Raw genomic sequence first — 7,762 nt, forward strand, 5'->3', positions numbered from 1 at the left:
TTTTTATTTAGTCTGATACTTATTGTGTTATATGTTATCGCCATTGTGTTATACGTTATGGTCATTTTGTTTCAGTATGTTGTCCATTGTGTCTTTATCTGTTGTCATTGATTGTGTTTTTAATCTACTTTACATTGTGTTTTACATCATGTCCATTGTGTAATATGCAACTGGGTTTTTGAATTTTTTTTTTTTTTTTTTTGAAAAATATAACAATATGGTACTCATATTAAAGATAAAAAAACGCTCGATTTTATGGTATAATTTTTTTAAAAACAAATGATGTATAAAAAAGTTACGGACATTTAAAAATTCGGGGGAAATAACATGTGACTTGCATGTGTATCTTCTCTTTCCTCTTGTAGACAAAATTACCCTTTTCATTTAATTCTTCATAGGATACTTGTCACTCTCTGGTGGCTTCTTACCCTTCTTATTTTTAAATCCTTTGCATTATAACTCAACCTGACAACCCATAATTCAATTCCAATTCATATTCATATAGAAGAAAGATTACTGCAAAATAATGGTTTTGGTTAGAGGTGGCTTTTAAGTATCAACGTTGTTAGAGAATTCACATCCCTTTCCCATCTCCATTCTTATAATTACACAAAAAATCACCACATTTTATTTCTCATTTTCAATTAAATAATATCCTTTATACCTTGATTATTGTTTTTTTTTTTCTCTTCTCTACTTACTACCACTTATATGGGTGAACATTGTTTTTCAAATATACAGATAAACAGTAGTAACATTTTCACTCTCTTCCACACTAAACCACTTTTTAAAATATGAAGATCCATTCACATAAAAAATGCAGAATTGGATGTGAATACTCTTAAACCTCCTTTAAAAACCTCCATTTCCCATAATACCAAACCTCCATAAACTTCCACCTCATCAGCCACTACCTTTACAATTGTTTAATATAAATAATATTACGTTTAAAATAATATGTTTTTTTATATTTCGTATATATATATATATGTATATATATATATATATGTATAATATATGCGTGCTTGTGTGTGTATGTATACATACATATATATATACGTACACACACATATATATATATACACCTATATATATATAGAAAAAATGTAACGTACAATAGGGCTTATCGTACGCTCTGTACGCGATTGTGAAATCGCATGGTACAAAAAAACACGTTGGATATCGTATGTTGGTATTTTTGGTGAAATCGCATGTTGCTATATAAAGTAATTTCGCATGTTGGTCTTTCAGCACAAATCACATGTTTAAAAGTGATTTCGCACCAGATCGTATGGCTGGGATGATCGCGTACATTTTGTATGATAAAAGTCATTGTACAGTAACCTGCCTCTATGTATATACATACGTACACACACACACACACACATATATATATATATATATATAGAGAGAGAGAGAGAGAGAGTGGGGATCCTGCGGAAAGTGTGTTTTTCCTAGAAAGTCTAGGAAGAGATCTGGGTCATCCAATGTGTGTGTTTAATGGTTGAGATCATCTTGGTGGAATTTTGGTAATATGTGTTTCTTAAAAATAAGCTTATTTAATTAATCAGGGGTAGATATGTCATTTAGTTTGTTTTAAATCTGGAAATAACTGCCATTTCATAAACCACCCCACATTTCTTGCGATTCTCTCTCTCTCTCTCTTTCTCTCTCTCTCTCTCTCTCTCTCTCTCTATCCCTTTCTCTCGTCTCCCTCTCTTCCTTCTATCCTTCATGAAGAAACACAACATCAAGAAAACACATCGTGACAAATGTCTCACATCGTAACAGCATGAATGGTAAAACACAGCGTCAAGAAATCCTCCAGCATTACCAACATGAATGCTAAAACACAACTGTATTAATCTGCTTGCTGTTAAAACACAGTGTCAAGAAATCCTCTAGCATTAACAGCATGGATGGTAAAACACAGCGTCAAGAAATCCTCTAGCATTACCAACATGAATGCTAAAACACAACTGTATTAATCTGCTTGCTGTTAAAACACAATGTCAAGAAATCCTCCAGCATTACCAGCATGAATGGTAAACCACATCGGTAAGAAATCCTCCAACATTACCCACATGAATGCTAAAACACAACTGTATTAATCTGCTTGCTGTTAAAACATAATGTCATGAAATCCTCCAGCATTACCAGCATGGATGGTAAAACACAGCGTCAAGAAATCCTCCAGCATTACCAACATGAATGCTAAAACACAACTGTATTAATCTGCTTGCTGTTAAAACACAATGTCAACAAATCATCCAGCATTACCAGCATGAATGGTAAAACACGTCGTCAAGAAATCCTCTGGCATTACCAGCATGAATGCTAAAACACAACGGTATTAATCTGCTTGTTGTTAAACACAATCACAAGAAGTTATCCAGCGTTACCAAACATCCTCCATATTATGGGATCTATAAAAACATTGACTTTAACCCTCTAACTGTTAAAACACAGTACCAAGAACATGCTGATAGATTCCAGATGCCATGATTTTTCTCTCGGTATAAAAATATGATCAGCGATGAATCTTGTGAGCAAAAAAACGAAGGAATGATTGATATTTACGTGAGATCAGAATACGAAAACAAAAAATTCCGAAAATTATGGAGGAAATCGGTTTCATTATGGATAGTTAGTTATTGAAGATAATTTCCTAAAATAAAAATAGATTGTGAAAGTACATAATTGCCCTTCTAGTTAAAATCCTTCAATGCCACATGTCGCATTCTGATTCTAGACTTTCTAGGAATAATCCATTTTCTACCCAACTCCTCATATATATATATATATATATATATATATATATATATATATATATAGGGTAATGCTAGATAAAAAACCCTAAAATTCTTAGAAAACTCTGGAAACCCAAATGGGAAGCCATTTTTACCCAACTTCCCGACATTTTTTTTTTGAAAAAAATTACACATGTAATATACATGTTTTAGAGTGTTTTGGGCCAAAAAAACAAAAAAGCGCTGAAGGGATTTTTTTAAAAAAAATAAACAAATTTCAGCTCCTAACACGTGTTAAGCAAAAAAGACATAATTTTCCTGAAATTCGCTGAAACTTTTTTTTTTTTTAATATCCCTTCGGCGCTTTTTTGATTTTTTTGGCCCAAAAGTCTTAAAAACATGTATATTACATGTGTTATTTTTTTCAAAAAAAAAATGTCGGGAGCTTGGGTTTTCTAGGGTTTTTTATATATATAGGGTTTTCTATATAGCCCAACCCTATATATATATATATATATATATATATATATATAAATCACCAACTTTCTTATGCATAGTTGATTGTACTATTTGCTTCCATAGTTTCCTCTAATTATCTCTGTCTTCTTCTTCATTGCACTAATCTACCTCCGGCCATCATCGCAACCGTCACGCCACACCACCACCAACGCCGCCCACAACTGCCAATCCCACTATTGTTGTCGCTTCTGCATGTCATCCTTACGCAAAAGAGAACTGGTCAAATCCATTTCATCCCTCGCCACTACCATCGCCGCCGCTATCTTCCTCCTTCGGAACATCGGCGAGTTCACTACCTTATTCTGAATCTAATGAGAAAGCCCAAAAACTGTAATCCGATTTTCCCCTAACCCCGAATCTCTCTCTCTCTCTCTCTCTCTCTCTCTAAATGATTGCGAGTGGTAGTAATGGTGGCCATTGGTGGTGGTGTGGAATTGGTGGTGCAGTTGGTGGTTTAGCTAGTTATTATGCCATTTACCGATGATAGAAGCAAGTGCGATGGACCAGCCGTCGATGGAAGCAGTTGCGATGGACCTTTACCGGTCACTGCTGTCAAACAGCAATGGCGGTGAAGCGGTGACTGTTTTGGTCAAAAAATCTAATTAAGTATAATGTAACCAAGTCTAAAATGTGAGATAGAGTGCTTGAATGATGAACGATAATAGAAATGAATATATGGCTGTAAATGTAATTGAACACAGAGATTTATACCAGGAAAAACCATTGATCACTAGAAGATCGCCAGCACAAAAACCTCGCGTAGTGAAAACTATCACCACCAACTATATTTCACAATGAAAAGTGATTACAACTTCGGATGTTGATCAAGTGTGTTACAACTGATTGCTAAGAGTGTTTGCGAGTTTCTTGTTTGTAATGTGTGTATGCGAGAATGTGAATGTGTCCTATAACACTTGAGCAACCCATTTTAAATAACTAAATTCGAAAATCTTGCATGACCACGTTCACTCCCTATGACTGTTGTACGTGCAGCATTCATAAGAATTATCCCCGAGATTCCAGCTATGACTCAGTCCACTTCATTGATATCCTGCAAATGAACATAAGAAAATATCGAGAACAATTGTTTGAAACTGTAAGTAATTATAAAGATCCTTGATCCTCTTAGTCCCTACACTACCCACTAACGATAATTGATCCAGGCAACGCCTCAAAATATTGGATCCGTTATAACTAAAATCTAGCCCCTAATAATTGCCCCCAATATGGTAGTTGTGATAATAATTCACATCTGTCATATGGCCGTTATAATCGAACTAGCTGTTACATAGGCTAACTAGCCGTTACACTTTTGACAGATGGGACTTGAGTAGCTATAACCACCATTGCGATTTTTAGGGTAGAGATAACTCTTCATTTTCTTTAAAGATCAGAAGATCCCCTTGTATATATTCATTCAAGAGTCTTTAATCAGGTATTATTCTCTCCCTTTTCTTTCTATTTCTTTTCCCCTAATTCTCCATCCTTTCTTCTTCGAAATGGCAAAAATGGGCACCCGATCCTCTCCTGGTTCGAGCCCAGGGAAGGATAATACACTCAAGAGCCAGAATCTCTTGATGAATCTTCATCAGAGATTTGTCAGTTCACTGACCAGGAGATAGAGAACTTTGCTCCCTGCTTTCCACCAGAAACCATTTTCCGGCCATTCAACCCATCGGCTTGCAGTAATCAGGTTTCGCCGGTGTGGTTTTGTTTTTCAGCTTTACCCTTCGTCCTAGGTTATTCTTTTCCATTTCCAGACCTCATCCAAAGATTCTTCACCCTGACCGGTATTAACTACAGTCAAGCCATGCCCATGCTCTAGAGAGCCCTCTATACCATTGAGAAGATTCTCAAAACCAAAGATCTTGAGTTCAATCTGTTTAAGCTTTCATATCTTTATTCCTTAGTTACCCACGGCTCCAGTCGCATCTTGTTCAAAGCTAAACTCCATCAGCCTATACCAATCCTCAAAACTACCCAGAATGACCCCACATGGAAGAACACGTTCTTCTTTGTGAGAAAGGTTCAATCCCTAACGGGGATTGTTCACCTAAGAAGTCGATCTTGAAGGGTAGGATATAGGTTGTTTGTGTAGTTATACTTGTCTAGTTTACCATGCACTCTTTCACCACTCATGTTATATTGGTAGCTTCATACACACACACACACACCTCATTTTCTATTTATTTCTTTCTTTCCTGGGTGTTTTGGAGCCGAGGGTCTCACTGAAAGCAGTCTCTCTATCCTTGGGGGTAGAGGTAAGGTGTGCCTACATCTCAGCTCACCCTCCTCAGACCCTACCAATAGCTTCGCTATTTGTAGGATTTTACTGGGTATGATTGATTGATAGTTGTGAAAGCACTGAGACAAAATAATTTTAGCCATCTCTACTTACTCCATATACACATATAGCACTTGCCACTTAATAATTCTAAATAAGGTGACAAATCCTAAAATAAAATGTATTTTGTTTTTAGAGGGATGGTCGCATATTCAAACCTAGGTAAACAGTGTAGTTTAGCATAATTGGTGTAAACTCCTACACTTGAGTATCATTTGTTGTTTTAAAAAAAAAAACCATCCATATGTAAAAAGCATGAAATGTTTGTTGTTCTCAGTCAATCCCGTCTCCCCGTGCGGACACCTGCACACATACACATACATATATATGTCACATATCATGATGTAGACAATGGAGTATTGGAACCATCAGTACGGTACTGGTCACACTAATCAGTCCATCTCAGCACTAACTTTCTGCATGTTGCCTTACCAGTAGAAAAGAAGATAAGGATTTGGAACATAATATCATGAAACCCAATAATTTGGCAATCTTTTTGTGAGTATAAAGCATGATTGCATGCACCCATGTGATCATATCATCCAAAATTCCCCATCGTATTCTGTGGCCAAGGTTTTGATTGGACTGCTACCAAGTGTTCCATGTCAATTTTACTTTCTTTCAAGAACAAATGTCATCTATCCATTATTTTCTTTTCACTTCATTTCAAAAACAGAAAATGTGATCTATCCGTTATTTTCTTTTCACTTCATAGACGTATACACGTGTATATTTGGGAGAAAACTGCGCACTCTAGGTTTTTTCTTCTAGTTATTAACAAAATTCTAGACTTTTGAAAAGTTTCGTATTTTGAATAACTATTGACAACCCATAATTCAATTCATATTCATATAGAAGAAAGTTTACTGCAAAATAATGGTTTTGGTTGGAGGTGGCTTTTGAGTATCCCTTCACAATCTCCATTCTTATAATTACACTAAAAATCAATATATTTTTTTATCTCATTTTCAATTAAATAATATATTCTTTATACCTTGATTATTATCTTTTCTCTCTCCTCTACTTACTACCACTTTCAAAAACAATTAACAAATTGATATGGGTGAACCATGTTTCTCAAATATAAAGATTAACAGTAACATTTTCACTCTCTTCCGCACTAAACCACTTTTTAAAATATGCAGATCCATTCACATAAAAATTGTAGAATGGGATGTCTTAAACCTCCTTCAAAATCCTCCATTTCCCATAATACCAAACCTCCATAAACTTCCATCTCATCATCCACTACTTTTACAATGGTTTAATATAAATCAAATTACGTTTAAAATAATATGTTTTTTATATTTCGTATATATATAAATAATATAATATATGTGTGTTTGTGTGTATGTATACATATATACATACACATATATATATACATACACATATATATAGACATACACACCTATATATATAGAAAAAGTGTAACGTATAATAGGGCTTATCGTATGCTCAGTACGCGATTGTGAAATCGCATGTTATAAAAGGCATGTTGGAAATCGTATGTTGGTATTTTTGATGAAATCGCATGTTGGTTTTTTAGCAATTTCGCATGTTGGTAAATATGATGAAATCGCATGTTGGTATAAAAAAGTAATTTCGCATATTGGTTTTTCAGCACAAATCGCATGTTCAAAAGTGAATTCACACTAGATCGTACCGTACGACTGGGATGATCGCGTACATTTTGTACGATAAGAGCCATTGTACAGTAACCAGCCTCTACATTTCTCACACTTTGAGCACTTTGAGCACTTTTTACAGGATCCTCTACATATATATATATATATATATATATATATATATAGAGTGGGGATCCTACGGAAAGTGCGTTTTTCCTAAAAAGTGTAAAAAGTCATAAAACACAATAATTTCAGGCATAAAACACACCTAAATCTCACAAATAATAGAATGAATATTACTAAAACACCATATTCAAACTTTAATAGTCCATAAAAACTTCAAACACACCATCGTAGAACTATGAATATAAAACACACAATGCTAAACAACATAAAACACAATAATATTTATCATTCCATAATCAGAGCCTTAACATCTAAAACACAACACAAACCCACATACATGATGTTTTAGTAATCTTCATCATATTATTTGCGGGTTTTTGGTGTGTTTTATGGTT

Source organism: Helianthus annuus, chromosome 17 (assembly GCF_002127325.2).
Source record: "Helianthus annuus cultivar XRQ/B chromosome 17, HanXRQr2.0-SUNRISE, whole genome shotgun sequence".
In the NCBI taxonomy this organism is placed as follows: Eukaryota; Viridiplantae; Streptophyta; class Magnoliopsida; order Asterales; family Asteraceae; genus Helianthus; species Helianthus annuus.